At 38.5% G+C, this 17593-nt stretch overlaps 1 pseudogene; it reads right to left on the bottom strand.

The window, feature by feature from the left end:
• Positions 1–14754: 14754 nt before the first annotated feature.
• Positions 14755–15363, bottom strand: LOC149194194 (CDPK-related kinase 5 pseudogene; annotated as a pseudogene).
• Between the last annotated feature and the right edge of the window lie 2230 nt (positions 15364–17593).

Below are 17593 nucleotides of genomic sequence, written 5' to 3' on the forward strand. Positions count from 1 at the left end.
CTCACTTGTAAGGTCCTGGAACAAGTATAGATTCTTATGTATTGGGACAACAGAAGACTGGTTTTGCTGTACATTTAGACAGTAGTGTTAGATCTGATGAGTCAATCGATGGAGGCCTCTGGCTGGCTGTTAAAAGTCACGAGTTCTGCTGAAGAGTACCTAATTTGATTTTTTTCCCAAGTCTTCAAGAATGAGAATAAACTGCGAAGACAGAGATTGCTGCAGATGGAGGTTAGATCAGACTCCTTGATAATAGTAGCGCAGTTCCTTGGAGAGTGGCGATTTGGTGCTGTCATATGGATCAAGGGATGAATTGGTGCAGGCTCGCTTGATTGCATAAGAGATTTCCTTTTTCTCGTGAGCTGGCATGACTAGCTCTCTTGTCCGCTTCCTGGTTGTTGGATCAAAGGACATGAAAAAATTGGCACTCAAAGTCCTGAGACAACATATTTTTACAGCGGCTTATGATTTGATGGAGGAAGAGATTGGATGCTTGTCTGTTGCTATTCATTAAGCTGACTATTATAGCCGAATCGCCGAAGACGAGGGCTTTGTTGATCCTTTGGTTCTGAAGCTGCAAGAGACCTTGGAACAGACCCAGAGCTTCAGCTCGATTATTGCTTAGTCTTCCCAGACCCCATTCAAAGGAGGACACCATTGCACCTGAAGGATCCAGAATGATGCCCCCTGCACCAGCTACTCCCGGGTTCGATTTGGAAGCTTCGTCAAAAAATAAGGAATGAGTATTCTTTGAGAGAAGCCATTTACCGAAATCGTCTTTTGTGAGGCAGATTTTCCATTCTAGGTTGTCAGATTTTCCACTGTACTTACTGATCTTTGTTGCTGATATGGTGCTGGACCTGTTTATCAGATTCCAAATAAAGTTTCGCTCCTCTGTCCATAGACTGACGGGATCGATTCTCTTTGTTAGCTTGACTGCTATAGTTTCTGATGCAAGACTAATAGCTTTAAGGATTATGTGCTGGTTATAGTAGCTTTGTCTCGGAAGATCAAACTGTTTCGGGCGATCTAGATGCGCCACAGAAGAACAAATGGAATGGTGTTCCAAACTCTTTTAGCTGGGTTTTGGTTCGCTGAGTGCCAAGGATAGCTTCTCCTCCAGTTGTTTAAGGCTTCGACAATTGAATGATGGGGATTCCAAATGGAGGGAGCAGAAGGTGCGATGTTGTTCCAGCAAGAGGCAACAAAGGGACAAGATATAAATAAATGCTGTAAGGTTTCCTCCGCCGCTTGACAGTTGGGACACCTGGAGGGTCCGAAGATACCTCTTTTCCTGAGGTTCTCTGCAGTTAAAATTTTTCCATGGAGAAGAGTCCACATAAAAAAATTGATCTTTGGAATTGCTTCCGCTCTTTTTAGAATCTTCCCCTGAGCCCATACAGCAGTGGGGTATTCCTTGCTGCTCAGGTAGCTGTAACCTGCTTTGATGGAGTAGTTTGTTCCTGAAGGGTCCCAACGATACTCGTCCTCTGCGCCTTTGATGGTGGGTGCAATACTGTGTAGACTGCTACAGAGAGAGCCAAAGCTACCTTTGAGATGGTGGGGTATGGGTGGGAATTCCCATTGAACCCAGGCATTAGTTGAATCATTCCATTGAGAGATTTGACTCAGTTTGAATATGCCTTTGCTGTGGAGATAACGAAGAATAGGATCGATATCTGGAAGGTTGTTTATGGGAGGATTCCCCATGATTTTGTCCGAGCCTATATTCACCGTTTCACCTCCTTTTGGCACTTTAGAGACATTCTGCGCCATGAAGACAATAGCTTTTTTACAAAATTTCCATATCTTTGTAGAGTGTCTATTAGGGATTTCAGCATTGAGAATTTGCGATCTTGGCTGGTTAAGATATTTTGATTCTAGGACATTTTTCCACCGTGCTAGTTGATTGTCCATAAGTCTCCAAATCAGCTTCCCACCGAATGCTAAATTCATAATAGATGGGGACCTGATGCCTAGACCTCCATTCTCAGGGCTTTGTATAACCTGTTTCCAGTTTACTAAGTTGAATTTTTTCTTTTCATTCTTACCCCCTTGCCAGAGAAAAAATCTAAGGATGCTATCCATTTTTCGGTGGAATGAAGCTGGAGCTTGGGCAAGAAAGAACTGGTATAAAGGAAGGGAGGAAAGCCCTGATTTTAGAAGAACCTGTCGCCCAGCTGGATTGAGCCACAGAGTTCCCCATCTCTGAAGTTTCCTTTTCATTTTGTCCAGCGTTAAGTCCCAGACTCCAGTCTTTGCTTTCCCAATGGTTACCGACATTCCCAAATAACTAAAACAATCCCAATCTAACTTGCAGGGGACACCAAAAATATTGGCAATATTATGTATCATTTGGGATGAAGCATTCCATCCATAAATACAGCTCTTAAGGTGATTTATTTTACCTCCTGAATATCTCATGAACTTGTCAAGCAGGGACTTGAATCTTCTTGCAATAATGGTGGTCGCCCCCCCTAGCAGAAGGGTGTCATCTGCAAATTGAGAATGATTTATATTTTTAATGCCATCTTCAAACTTGATGCCCGTAATGAGGCCTGACTGCCTCTTTTGATCGAGGGCACAGCTAAATGATTTTGCCATGAGGATGAAGAGATAAGGGGATAAGGGGTAACCTTGCCTTAGTCCTCTTGAGGATTGGAAGGAAGGTCCAGGTCTTCTGTTGATGAGGGGGGTGATCCAAGGCCCATAAATGCAACATCTTATGACATTAATAAGAAGAGGTGAGAAGCCCATCCTTTGGAGAACTGAAAATAAAAAAGAATGCCTTACCCTGTCAAAGGCATTGGCTAGATCTAGTTTTAGAATGAAGCCTTTCTCCTTCCTTGCATGACTTGAGTGTATGGCCTCTTGGACTAAAAGAATAGAGTCTGAAATTTGTCTGTTTGCCATAAAGCCTCCTTGGTTGTCTGAGATCAGCATCGGTAGAAGAGGTTTGAGCCGAGAGGCTATGATTTTAGTGAAGATTTTGTATGATGAGTTGCATAAGGATATGGGCCTGAAGTGAGAAAAATTGGATGGCCGGTTCTCCTTCGGAATGAGAGCCAAATGGGTAGAGTTTGTATATCCGCCTATTTTGCCTTTTTTTTGGATCCACTTGATGTATTTTATGAGGTCTTTCTTTATCAACTCCCAGTAATCCCTGTAAAAGCTAATTGGGAACCCATCCGGACAAGGTGCCTTGTTGGGATGGAGGTTCCAGATTGCTTCAACGATTTCTTCCTCTTTTATTTCTGCTGTCAAATTTTTGTTTAGATCATCTGTGACTTTAGAATGCAAATGTTGTAACAGGTCATCATAAGATTCTTCCTCCTGCACTTCAGTTAAGAGGTCCTTGAAATGCTCTGTAGCTGCTTCTTTAATATCTACTTGTTCCACATGGTGTGTCCCTGCGCTGTCCGAGATGGCAGTTATGGTGTTTCTGACTTGTCTTGCGGTGGCTTGCTTATGGAAGAATGACGTGTTCTTATCCCCACTTTCCAACCATATTTGTCTTGATTTGGTGCGCCACTTTTCCTCCTCCTGCCTTTTAATTTTGCTCAGTTTATTGTACAACTCTTCTTCTTGAAATTTTTTATTGTGGCAGTAATCATTTTGCTCGATTGTAAACTCGAGTTCAGCGATTTGGAGCTTTAACTCATGCTTTTCCTGTTCTGGCTCCTTGTAGTGCGATTTGGCCCATTGTCTAAGCGCACTTTGCACATTCTTCAGTTTTCTCTCCCATATGTAGCCTGGGGAGCCTTCAACATGCTGCCTCTAGGTGAGCTGAATGATATTTCGGGCAGCTTGCTGTTTGCTCCAAATTTGATTATACTTAAAAGGCAGTGGACCAAGGGCGCAGTGGGTGTTCAAGGTGAGGGTAATTGGATAGTGGTCTGAGGTAGCAAAAGGAAAAATGGTGGAATTAACAGATGAAAAGGTTAACAGAAGTGAGATATTCACCAAAAATCGATCTAACCTCTCCATGATATTGTGGCTGCCCAGCCTTCGATTGCTCCATGTGAACTTGTGATTTTTTGGAGCTATGTCTATCAGATCACCAATATGCATTACATTTTCCATTTGATTCCTGAATGGGTCTGGCAGAAAGTTCCCCCTCGCTTTTCATTTGCATGCAAGATTAAGTTGAAGTCGCCACCTACTATGGTGTTGTTGCTGTCTCCTTCCATGATGTGGTTACTAAGAGTTTCCCAGCATTTTCCTTTATCCCTATAGTGATTGAGGACATATACATTGAAGATGATAATTTGTTGATTGCTGATATTATTTCTCAAGACTGTTTTTATCCAATGCTGATCGATTATCTCAGCTTCACTTTGCCAGTCATTTTGATTCCAGATGGTTGTAATTCCTCTAGAAGCTCCTCTTGCTTCGCATATGCTTCCTTTGTAATTTTTATACTTTCCAATGATTTTGCTGATTTCTGATTCTCTTTGCTTTGTTTCCTGAAGTAATATGATGGATGGTTTCTCCTGCACTATAAGGTCTATTAGAGCATTGATTTTGGCAGGGTGCCCAAGTCCCCTGCTGTTCCAAGAGAGTATTTTGATCATTTCAACCCTATGTTTCGAGGAGGTGCTCTTCCTCCCTTGTCTTTGCTTGCTGCTTCTTGATCTTTTGTGGCCTGAATGTAAGATTCTATTGGATGTTGCAGGCCAAGTGCTATGTCTTTCTACGCGTTTTCATCCCTGTGCTGCTTTGTAGTCTTTCTTCTCGGCTTCTTTTGTCCATCAAAGGAGGGACCCTGGTCCTTAGAGTTGCTACGGGTAATTCTAGGGGGAAGAGGATCAGTTAAGAGAGGGGGATGGGCACTCATAGAATGAGGGGAGGAGGGTTGGTCAGGAGGGCTCGAAGTGGAAGGGTCATCTTCAGGGAGGGAAAGAAGATGGAAAGGGTTGGTGGATGGAGGAGAATGAAGGGGGTTTTCAAGAACAGGGGAATGTGATTGATGAGGAGGGGAAGGCAGAGGAGACGAGATTTGGGCAGAGGTTTTAAGAGAAGAGGGACCAGGTTTATTGGGTAAAGAGGGACTAGGGGCAGATTTTTTTTTTAACCACTTCCCATTGCTGATCTTGAGTATTATTATCCACATTAATAATATTAGTGCAACGATTGGAAAATGACCATACTCGTGACATACCTTACATTTGAAGGGGATCTGTTTGTAGTCGAGTTGTTGTATGTGCGACCATTCGTCGACTTTGATCTTGATAGCTTCTGGAAGTCCTTTTCCCAGATCGACCTCGACGCAGATATGGGCACATGCTTGCGTGTTGTCTCTTGGTTCGCTTCTGTCGATATATTTACCGACTGCATTTCCAATGGCTCGCACAGAGTCGTCTCCCCAGCAGTGTAATGAGAGATGTGGGAGACGAACCCAAACAGGAACTGCATTAGGAATGTCAAGCTCTAGATCGAAATCTGGCGTCCACTTGTTTAGGTACAGACCTCTGGAGTCCATAAAATATGGTCCATTGCAAAAAATCAGATCCTTGTCATTCTTTGTTTCGAAATGAAAGGTAAAGTAGCCCTTCCCGCGGAATCTAATAGCAATTTTTCCTTGGATTTTGTCCGACCAATTTCTTTCCACCCACCTCTGAACTGTTTTAGGTGAGGGCCAAAGACCAGTGAATTGTCCTATCAGACCCTTTTCGGCCAGAGCTAGAGCAGCCATTCTAGGCAAAGTAGGAGGAAGGGAAACCTCCTGAAGTCCTTCTATTTTTTTAACAAATTTTGAAAGTGCTGGGCGATCTCGTTGAGGCGGCAGGGAGCTGACAAGGGCTGAGAAAGCCTGCTGCTGTGCAACCTCCTCCAGTGGAGCCTCTGGAGGAGCCATCAGGATGAATGGGGGCACAAACCATAGGACTGTAGGCGGCAGGCGGCCGCACGCGCGCTAGGTTTCTCAGGAGCGCGAAAAAAATATTATTAATAAGTATATTAATATTAATTAATAATAGAATTAATATTAATAATAACTATCATATTAAATATTAAGTAACTAAAAAAAAAAATTAATCTAAGACAACCGACATCTCTTCAAAAATTATTTTTCAAATATTGACAGCCGACATTCTTCTTTTTTCTCTCCTCATTACTATTTAATCCCTCAAATAAGCTCTTCTTCTATCCAACATTCAAGTTGTCCTGATAATGGATCCTGGTTGGGATTTGAAACGTTGGCAGAAAATGGTTCTTACTGTGGATTCTCCGGTAACTAAGTCGAAAATATTATTTTGGAATTTTTATAGCATCTTATGTTTTTTATCAAATCTAAATTAAATTTTCAAGGTATTCTTGAATCAAATCAATTATCTTTAATTCAAAATTAATTTAATTTGTTTATAGACTTTATATGAGTTGAATAACTAGATTTGTATTTGAATTATGCTTAAGTGATATGTGGTCATAATTAATGCCTGTTTAAATTACTTTGAGATACCATATGGTATTATGGAGAGACTTTGACTTTTATACAGTTTACCTGTTAGGACTAAGTTATCATGATTAATGTACAAGGTTTTATGAGTTTTATGTTTATAGACTCATGTAGAGAGTTTTCTATATATGACTTTTTTATTGTTTATAATGGACTAATGTTTTGTCTTCTTCATGCATCAATTGTAAACGAGTGTAGCTCCTATTTTAGATTGTATATTTATTAGTTTGTTAAAGTACATTTTAGATTATTTAAGTTGGTTGATTACACTTAGAAGGTAGGGTATCAAACTTTATTATCTCTAGACAATGTAGTTGTTGTGCCAATATTGTAACCCACCATAATGTTGAGAAATATAAGTCATATACATTAAGTGTTTTCTCTTCTATTAGTAATCGCTTGTGAGTTCTTTTTACTTCTTAGATTAAGATATTTTTTTACTTAGATTATTAGTGTTCTTCTTCATCAAACAGTTACCAATGCATAAACCATAAAGAGACAAGAGACACAGAATGTAGGCTATCAGTCAGGGCCAAAACCTCTCCCACTTGAGAGGAAAACCCAAAAAAATTCTTCTTCTTATAAAGATTCCAATTGACAAATATCAAGACCAAGAACCTTGACCTATTTTCCACTCCAAGACCAAGACACAAGTTCCCTTCCATTGATTTTCCTTCGTGCCCAAGTCAATACTAGTCAAACTTCTGCTCCTTCCTTCTTCTCGGCTACCCTTCAAATTCGACTTGCTTCTGCTTTAGACATGCACTTTATTTCGGCCCTAATTGCAGCATGTGAGAAGTATGATAACCAACTTCTACACCTTGTCACCACTTCGCTTGGAGGGGAGACTCCTTCACATACTTCGGCATGATGACTTTAGCTTCTCAAGTGACCTTACCAACCTTGGATCCTCCAGTACTACACTGGGTTACTTCTGCAACAGATGATGCCTCTTTACTTCGCACTTGTGACAAGATAGAGCCCAAAACATATCTGAAATAGTTTGATCTTCTTCTTCTTTCACTCGCTGGTTATAGGTTTCCTTCCTTGACCCTTTTCACATTTCATCCAATCGAAAATCATGACTGAATTACTTTATCTAAAATGAGGTTGAGTGGCCTATTTATAGTTGTTCCTCATGATAATAAGCTGACTTGTCATCAAGCTAGGTTGACGTGTCATTTGTAGAGATATTATTATTCCTTTTGAAGCCAACTTGAAGGGAGATTCTTGTGCATGTCTTGGAGGGATATTTGACCCTTTCATTGTCTCATATACAAATGTAACATGCCCAAGAAGGGTCCTTCATATATTACATTGACTCAATTTGAATTTTATAACTAAATGATAAATCCTAAAGGCTCACAATGGGAGCCATTACTAAAAATAAATTCCTTTCTCATCAAACCATGAGACAAGCATTATAATAATAATTTTATGTTTCTTCTTTTCATCAATTACATAAAATCACAATTACATATGTCATTATGAAGACTGAACCTAGTTACACTTTTCAACAGTCCCTCTTAACTAGGGAGGTATTCATAATGGTACTTGGTCATTCTCAACCTGAATAATTTATCATAAGAAGAGTTGGATTGGTAACCCATTTATTTAGCATCATATCAACTACCATTGTCACATAGCAAGGCCTTGGCTAACAACTCTATCTCTCCACGAGATCTGAGCACAATGTTGGCGAGACTAATGATGTATAGACACCCTCATCATTGTATCCCTTGGAACATACCCCACCCGGTTTCTCAAGGTGTGTTCCACCAGGACTATTATTATCTTGAATTCCCAATCCTCAAAGAATATTGGTCCTCTACGACTACTCTTATCTTGGATCCCTAACAAATCCTCAAAGAGCATCGGATGCCATATGTTTATCTAATCCTCCATTCCGTCTTCCCAAGTGAAGACAAGAATGATGTTTCTATATCTCCCTCTTAATTAGGGAGGACATATTGATTCCAATAAAGGAATGTACCTAAGCTCCCTCTTAGGAATTTTTCTTCCAAGTTTCTTCTAAGTAAGAAAACTTGTTTCCAGGTTTCCTCTTTAATTATGGACCTACAACAACTCCTTAGGTAGATATTATGGGACAACGAGTTTCTTGAATAACTCCTCCTTATGATGCCATGAACTTATTTTTGTTATCTAGGAGTCTTCATGTTTGGGACTTCTTCATAGGGCATAAACCATTCATCACTTTCATCCATGAGTCAGTCATGCCATCATCAGAAAGTGATCCATTTGTTCATATCTGACCTTTCTTCATGCCATGTTTCCATAAGGATCTTTCATCCTACTACATGGTCATCGATTGTGGACTATATCCATAGATATTCCCTCGGAAGCCCTACATAAGCCCATCCAAATATTTTTTCAAAAATAAGAAATGAACATATAAATCAAAATTACCTTTGTGATGGTATTTCATCATGACATCTTCTAGTTTGCATCAACATCTTGCATACAAATTGACACATCTCCAAAATATATATCTATATATATATATATATATATATATATATATATATATATATATATATATATATATATATATATATATATATATATATATATATTGTCAAGGGTATCTTCCTTTTTCCGGATTCCATTTGAATCTTCATATCTTTCATGGAGATATCTTAGTCAAATATTCTTGGTCTATGGATGTTGATTCCATTTTTCCATGGTCGCATATCCCATGACTCTTCTTTATTTTCTTAACACATTTCATTCTTAGGGACTTCCAATCAGAGTTCGTCCAATTAATTTCAACCACATCATACTTCATATGAGGAAATATTATGTTTATTTCATCTAGTGAATGTGTGACCATGCATTCCTGCATTCCTTCGAGGGAGGAGATCCTTCCTTTTGATTATGCTCTCAAGACAGAGAATTGATCCATGTTAACTGAAACCATATGATGTGACTCTTCAATATTGAATATAAGCATACATACCTCATTTTCCTTTGGTTCATCCAGACTTCATACAACAACTCCATTGATTGAAAAAGCTTCAATCCATTGCTTTGCCTCTATTATGTCATCATACCAACATCCCATGAATTCCACAAGTTTGGAATTATTGATGAAACACTTGCTCCCCCTCATGATTGGTGAACCTTTTAATTAAGATTCCATCAAATAATCTTGAGGATATAAACTATCCCCATCAACAAATGTTTCCTTTTGACAGATGTATGATGAACCTTGTACTAGATTTCCTTGCCACTTATGTTTCCAATGAGATTCCCAAGAGCTATATCCTTTACTTCCATAGATTCTAACCATCTTTCATGCTTCTCTATTATAATGTCTTGATCTCTTCCTTTCAATGCTTCTATGATGCCTTGATGCATCCCATTATTTTACTTAGTGAATCATGATAGCCATATATTACAACAGAAGACTTAGGAACTTAAAAAGAACTTATGTGAAGAAGACTATCTTAGTAATATAGATCTCTTACTTCCTCTTTCTTGGATTTATTATTTTCAGCTTCCTCTACTTCTTTAGTGATATGGGCTTCTTCTCTTCCTCTTTTGTTGCTGTCCTTATTGGTCTTAGGACAATCTCTTTTGTAGTGTCCATATTCTTGACACCCATATCATTGGATCTTAGCCATGCCCATTTTCTTTTTCGAGATTCAGGCTTCCCACCCTTTCTTCTTTCATTGTAGCATAAGCTTTAGTTTGCTCACCCGCAGCTGCATCAAATTTGGCCTTTAGTCTAGATTCACCAATCTTGCACAGTGATCATCGATCCTGGAATGGAGTAGCTTCTTTCTTCCAATAAATACTTGAAGTAAAGTTACCACACTCCTCGGGTAGTTCATTTAGTAAAATTGTAGTCATTTCTCTATCAGACATGACTTCTCCCAAATCTTGTAGTTGATCCCAAATCTCATATATCCTCATAAAGTATGAGGCTATTCCATCTTCCCTTGACACCTTCATCTTGTATAGTTATTTCCTTAATGAGATGACTTCTCCAGTAGTGCTTACAGAATACAACTCTACCAGTTTGTCATAGATTTATTTTGAAGTTTCAAGTTTGCATACATATGGGATGAGGGGATCCTTAATAGGTTCTATGAGAATCCTTTGAGCCATAAATTCCCTTTTCATATAGTTTTCAAGAGATTGAGCATATTCCTTTCCTTCTTTAGTGATAGATCCTGTGACATGTTCCATAACCTCATTTTCAATGAGATTTAGATTTGTCCTTTTCTTCCATGCAAGATAGTTTGAAGCCCCAACCAATTTGTTGCTTTCCTTGTAAAAATTCATTTTGACAGATTCAGATGTGGACATAAATATACTTACTTGATAATATTATCCTTCTCTTTACTTCTTCCTTGATGTTGATGATTATATAGAGAATAGAAAATTCTCATTGATGAAGATAGTTTTCTTCAATAATGATCCTTGATCTCACAGAGAAGGATATCCTTGATTCATAGATCTATTCAACTTGAGTAGATGTAGGGTTTTGGCCTTATATTCTTGATGATGATTCCAATGATTCTTTGCAGACATCTTTGATCTAGGGTTAAGATGCTTCATTTGTAGATCTTGACTTTAAGGTGATCTTTGCTTTGATTCCTTCCTTGAGATTGTTAGCCCTCACTCTCACATTAAAAACAATTCTAAGTCCAAATAATTAAATTAATTAAAATCATGAAAGTTGGGATTTAATCCTACCTTTCTAGATTGAGTTTGTTCCTCATGGTTAGGAGTCAATTTAGGCTTAGTTGGTTGAGAGATTCTCTCCAACTAGTTAGGCTCCTAGATTAGTGTGTTATTGAGATATTTTCTTGAGACAACTTCCTCATTTATTTATATGTGTCATAAATATCATTTTAATAATGAAATTCATGAGAATGAGAGAGTACCGGAAAGCCTCTCGTGCCTTTTCAGCCATGTATGGTTTTTCTATATTTTTGATATTCAGTTTATGAGTGAGTGTGTGATTATTAGTTGATTTAGTTTCCTTCAATTGGTATCGGAGCCATATGGCCATTCTCAATGCATATCAGGTTTTTTTTTATTAAAGGATGAATTGAAGTTTGGGTGGAATTTTTTGACTTAAGAGGGAATGTTGCAGACACAATATGCAGGTCCACTGTCAAGATGTGAACCTGATTATACTCGGTGTTTCCTTTATATTTTACCAAGGAAAGTATTAGAGGGTCCCACTGCATATGCTTTCAAAAATTTGTTTTAATTTCTGAAAAATAGACATTTCGTGTGAGCAATTTTACTGATATCTGTGTGGGTAATTATTGAAGACTTGAAAATGAAATTTAAGTGATATTTGTGTTATCAAAATTACCAAGAGTGAAAGTTTATGTCTGTTTGAAGTTGAAAGGAAATTCCACTAATTTCTTTTGAATGCTTTTACACATCTGAATTTGAAATTGTTCTTTCTCTCCAAAGAAATCCTTCTTTTGGGTTACATCAATGAAGTAACTTACTCTGAAATGCCGAAGTCATATAGTTGACATTTTTTACACTGGAGAGAAAAATTGGGAGATGGATGAACGTTGACAGCATTTCATTCAACACGAAGAATTGCTGCATTTTATGCTTATTGAGTTAAGAGGAAACTGTATTTGTATGTGGAATCTGAAGGAATTCTTGTCTCTGTTCCTGTCAAATCCTGATAGCCATCAGGATAGTGTTGTGACCACAAACAACCCCCCTCTTTGTTTAGTATTAGCAATAACACTAAGCAAATGGGGACCCTTAATGAAAATCCAATTTTTTTTTTTATAAAAACTTTTGTATTTAACTCCTTAAAACTATATCGCATCGTGAGAAGAGAATAAAGAATTTCCTTATGAGCATAATAAACTACAAAGAGGCGACACGAAATTCATCGCATCGCGTACGTTATGAAGCGCTCTTAAATGAAAATCTTAAGAAACCTCTAATGGCCGATGTGCGACGTCGCATATCACAATATCGCATAAGCAGCACCCAATGATTTAACGACTCGTCGCGATCTGCGATAAACGCGATCTGCGATAATCTAATCTGAAAAAGTTGCGATGACACATCTAGGTAATGCGATGACGCGATGCTGCTATCGACCATCACAAATTTCCTCGGCTCAACATTCAAGAAAAGCTGTCTATAAACCAAAATTGGGCGCGCACCTTAAAAGAAATTAATGAATGTACGGCAAAGTATTCAAGAAGGACAGTTTTGTGTTTTTCGAAGAGTCAGTTCACGATGAGTGTCATGATTTTATACATTCATAGAGGTTAGAGATTTCGTATCAGTATTGATTATCATTACTCTTTTCCTTTGCATGAACTGCAGGAATGAAAAACAAGAAACAATATGAAGCAATGAGCAGGAAACATCTAAGGAAAAGGGGAAAGCGTCAATGCTCGGAGAACAGAGAAGAGATGCCTTCATAAATGGATGCCTCATGCAACAAAACCGCATATTCCAGAGTATCACTCAACAGATGTTGATGTCAATAGGTGATTCAACATTCAGGGTCAGAAAGCTCACAAAAGCAGCATGTTTACGAAAAATCCTGAAACTTCTACCCGGTGAAGGAAAAAGCGCTAAAGGCGGAAAATGCACCAGAAAAGCCCGGAAAAAAGAACGGAGGCAGTTTTCGATGCGCGATTAGAGCCTAGCACTAATCGCGCATCGCTAAGAAAATTGTTCAGAAAGCAAAGTCCCTAACTTGCTTAGTCATTCGCAAGGCCGGAAACCGAAATAGAAAAAGCAGAAGCAGTTTGAGAGAAATTTGGGTTATTACCAAGTATACATGCCATAAATCCACCCAACCAAAGGAAGATTCTCAAAAATATCTTCTAGTTTACTAGAAAGTGGTGCCAACGCTTGCCATTTCTATTTTCATAGCTCAAACAAAAGCAGAAGGCGACCAGCCGACTCTGCCCAGGCGAATGTTGCATGCTCGCAGCATTGAGGAGCAAATACAGAAATAGTTAGGAATTAGATTCAATTTTTAGAAATAGTTTTGCTTAGTCATTTAAATCGTATCCGAAATTTATGTAATTTTAGTTAGCAGTATTTAAACCCTTCTCATGCATTTGGAGAAGGGTCCAGAAATTTGTCAAAAACTTGTCCTCAGAACAAACACTTTTGCACCCTTGGAGGGGGTTTTGATGAATGGATGGATCAAGGTTTATTAATGTTTGCATTTGATATCTGCTATTGATGTTGCACTTCTGTACTCTTAGTAGATGTTAGAGCAAGGAGAGATAGATCATTGTTGCTTGAAGCTTATGACTAGAACCAGTCATAAATGGTACTTTTATCTCTTGGCCATTTCTGCTTATATTTTTAAAGTGATATACAGTCTGTAGTTGTTTATATGTTATTGCATGAATGTGTGAGTTACCATTTGGCACTTTTGTACGGTGGAGTCATTTATTTATGTTTGATATATGAATAACTTATTATGCGATATGTTGTACACAACTGTTTTGCCTAACTTTTTATGCAAAGTGGTTCATCTTAAATTGATTTCCGTTCTTATGATAGCTGAATGATCTTTATTACCAGTTATTGTCTGAAATCTTTTTAGATCGCATAATAGAAGAAATACACCCCGGGTTAGCATAGATTAGATGTGTTGTTTCTCATTAGATTACAATAGCATAGAGTTAGTTTAAAAGTTTGAATTAGATTAGCTTTAAGTATTCTTAGATCAGCAAACATCCAACTCTACACACACACACACCCTTAGATTAGGAAACTGGTCCCATTATCCCTAGTCGGACCCGCTATACCAAACGGATAAGGAGCTGCCAACCAAGGTCCGACCGGGTGGGTATCCCCCTTGTTGTCGACCTGATTTTCGGGGCTTCAATAGATAGATAGACCAACATGCCTGTCACTCCTTTTTCACATGCCCATCTCCATCTTCGAAGCTTTGGATTTACTCTGAAACCGAGAAGGTTCAGCTCTATCTGGTAGTTTTGGGCTAAAATGCACAACCCATTTGTTTGAATTAATTTTTCAATGTTGCTTAGTGTTTCGGCTTAATACTTGTTAATTGGTAGCCCATTTTCTTGCTCTTTTAAGTGCTCATTTATATAAAATTCATCTGTCAATATACAATGCTGTTTAGGCTCATGTAAATGGTTGTTTTAGGTGATTCCATGCAGCCCGAGACCCCAAAATCTATGTATTTGAATTCCCATCTCAATAACAATGATGAAGCTTTTTGACCCTATGATTGCTGACAACATGGCTAATGGTGATCATAAAGTAGAAGGCGATGGTGTGTGCTAAATTTCTTCAAGCTGGTGAACACTTATAGCAACAGCACAAAATTTTTCAAAATCCATTTTCCTTGATTGTAGAGAACTCATTGAAGAAAACAAATCATAGATGCGTGATTCTTTCATTGCTTCTGTTGCATGTTTCACCAAAGCCATTTTGAAGTTTTCCAGAGAAACGTGACCATTTTTATTTGGTTCCAACAATGCAAATTGTTCCCACAGATAGAACAACTCATCCACAGTAAGTGTCTTTGCCAGGGCCTTTAGTGCTGCTCTTTGAAGACTTGATGCACGTAGATATGCCCACACAAGATGATAGATTAGAATGTCCAAAGGAATCTTGAGATTGTGAGAATTTTTAATCCAGGGGTGGGTGAGAGCCTGTGAAGCAGTCATTCTTTTACGCATATCCTTGTTAACCAAATGTTTGACAAAGTCTTTCACTTCAGCAGACACAGCAGGCCAAAGAACTTCCTCAAAACTTGGACTGGCCCTTCTGGGCTTGAACTTTGCAGTGACCATGCAATTGAGAAAATTCAACATTGTGGCGGAATCTACCATGAAAAGAATATAGTGTGCATGCTCCAATCTGTCTACTTCCTTGCTCGCGCCCATTGAATCTTCACCTCAGCAGTAAGTTCATAAACTCTTGAAGTAGTCAACAATATAGGTCATATATGTTGATAATGATCAATTTATTAAAGTATGCTTTTAATTTGTAATTTTTTTTTTTGGAGTGAAAAGTGAAAGTCATTATTGTACTCCAAAATAATATTTTACTTTGAGAGCGATTGAGTTATTACAAACAATTTTTTGAAGACAATTTGCTTCCAAAGTTTGCAAGTGTGACATTCTCATTGAGAAGTTTCCACAACAAAGTTGTGACATTGAAGGTTGATGTACTTCCATATTTAAATAAAAACATATTTTTTGGTGGTGATTGCGTCCTAGATCTATCTAAAATTGAATAAGGGGATCTTAGGTACACAATGTGTATGTTTGTGATGGTGCCTGATTATTGATATTGTTTTTGTTTTGTGTCTAGTTTTGACACTAACCTCCCTGTGGTATCTTTCTAATATGGTACACACAACAAATTAGTGAATTGAATTCACATAATCAATTCCATTCAAGCTTATGTAATCAAGCAAACTACAAGAAATCAAGAAGCAACAATACATAATCAAGTTGTCAAAGACATTTCTACATCAACATCCAATCCAGCTAACATCTACATCAACAATTTTTGCAGCAATTCAACAACAATTTTTTGGCAATTGCACTTGTACCATTTTTTATTAAGCTCAATACAAAAATGTAACTTGCAAATCATAATTTGTAAGTTGGATTGTAATCAAATTCAAATTAAGTTGAATTATAAGGGTGCATTCTCGGTTGAAACTGACACCCACGCTTTGAATTGATAGGGAATCAATTAAACCCAGTGAATCCATTGTTTTCTAACTGAGTCATTCAAATCATTGTAAGCATTTTTCTTGGGTGAATTTTCGATAGTATTCGACACCCTTATTTTGATCAATCAAGAGTGTGAGTTCAAACAATCAATTGTTAAAACAAGTTCAAGTGAGCATGCAACAATCAACCAAACATCAAGCGAGCGAGTTCTAAAAATCCAACAAGTATTAAAAGTAAGAGAGCGTGAGTTCTAGAAATTTCACATGGCAAAAAGCATTTAGTTATTAAAGATTCTTAACAATTTGATTTTATCATCAGTTGGCGACATGGTGAACATCAACAAAACAACTCTTGCTGATATTCAAGTGCATCTTCAACATGCACATGAAATGATTGAGTTCCTTTAACTCGAGTCGCAACTTCAAAGAGATGAGTTGCAATAGAAGAGCGATGTTTCCAAGTCTTTCATCCATACAGATGAAGATAAAGATGTTGACTCCCATGTTGGCATTATGATTCTGGTATGGCTCTATGTTACAGATGTTGTACTTGATGGCAACACCCTCAAGTGGCAATGCTCTGATTAGGCTCTCAAAATGTTGAAAATTAAGAGGTACACAGGAGAATAGTTCAAAAGGTGCGTACACGCAGGTACACCGTGAAGGGACTGCGACCACACACGCAGGTCACCTGTTCAGAAGGTGCGTACCCCCAGTTCACTTACTTCAAGGTGGAGAAGCGCGTTCACGTGGGGTTTCTTATGTTTGGCCCGTGGTATTTAGCCCACCATTCTTGATTCTATGGTTTTGGCCCATGGTATTGTTTTATATTATTATTATTATTATTGAGCCCCATGTTTTTGGGCCCCTTGTATTGGTTATCTATGGTATTGATCCATGATTTTAGGAAGAGCTTGCCTATATAAATCAAAGGAGATCACTTGGCTAAGCATATTTTACAAATTGAATATCTTAAGATCTGAAATATTGGGTTATTGTTTTTAAAATCTTGATCTATATAAAAGTGAAGTTGAAAACGAATCTGTGAAGGGTGATCTCTCGAGCGCATGAACAGATCCGATCATCTGACTATCTGTGGCACACTGGGGGACTGCCAATTCGGCCCTAATCAGAGGTACGCAGGTGATTAACGGTGCAAGTGCGTGGGTACGCAGAGCAGAAGAAGGAAACGAGCGTGGGTATGCAGAGCAGAAGAAGGAGAAGCGCGTGGGTACGCAGAGCAGAAGAAGGCGCAGTGCGTGGGTACGCAGTGCGACAGAGGTTCAGGTGCGTAGGCACAGGGAAAGTACGCGGCGCTTCAGAAGCTGCGGTGCGATAGCATCTGTGGGTGCGTGGCTATAGTAGCAGTACGCGGCGCGATAGTATCTGTTGGTGTGTGCCTACAGTAACAGTACGCAACGCGATTGAAG

The sequence above is a fragment of the Pinus tabuliformis genome, chromosome 2_2 (genome assembly GCF_031772625.1).
Source record: "Pinus tabuliformis cultivar Carrire ecotype Pingquan chromosome 2_2, CPIR1, whole genome shotgun sequence".
Taxonomy (NCBI): domain Eukaryota; kingdom Viridiplantae; phylum Streptophyta; class Pinopsida; order Pinales; family Pinaceae; genus Pinus; species Pinus tabuliformis.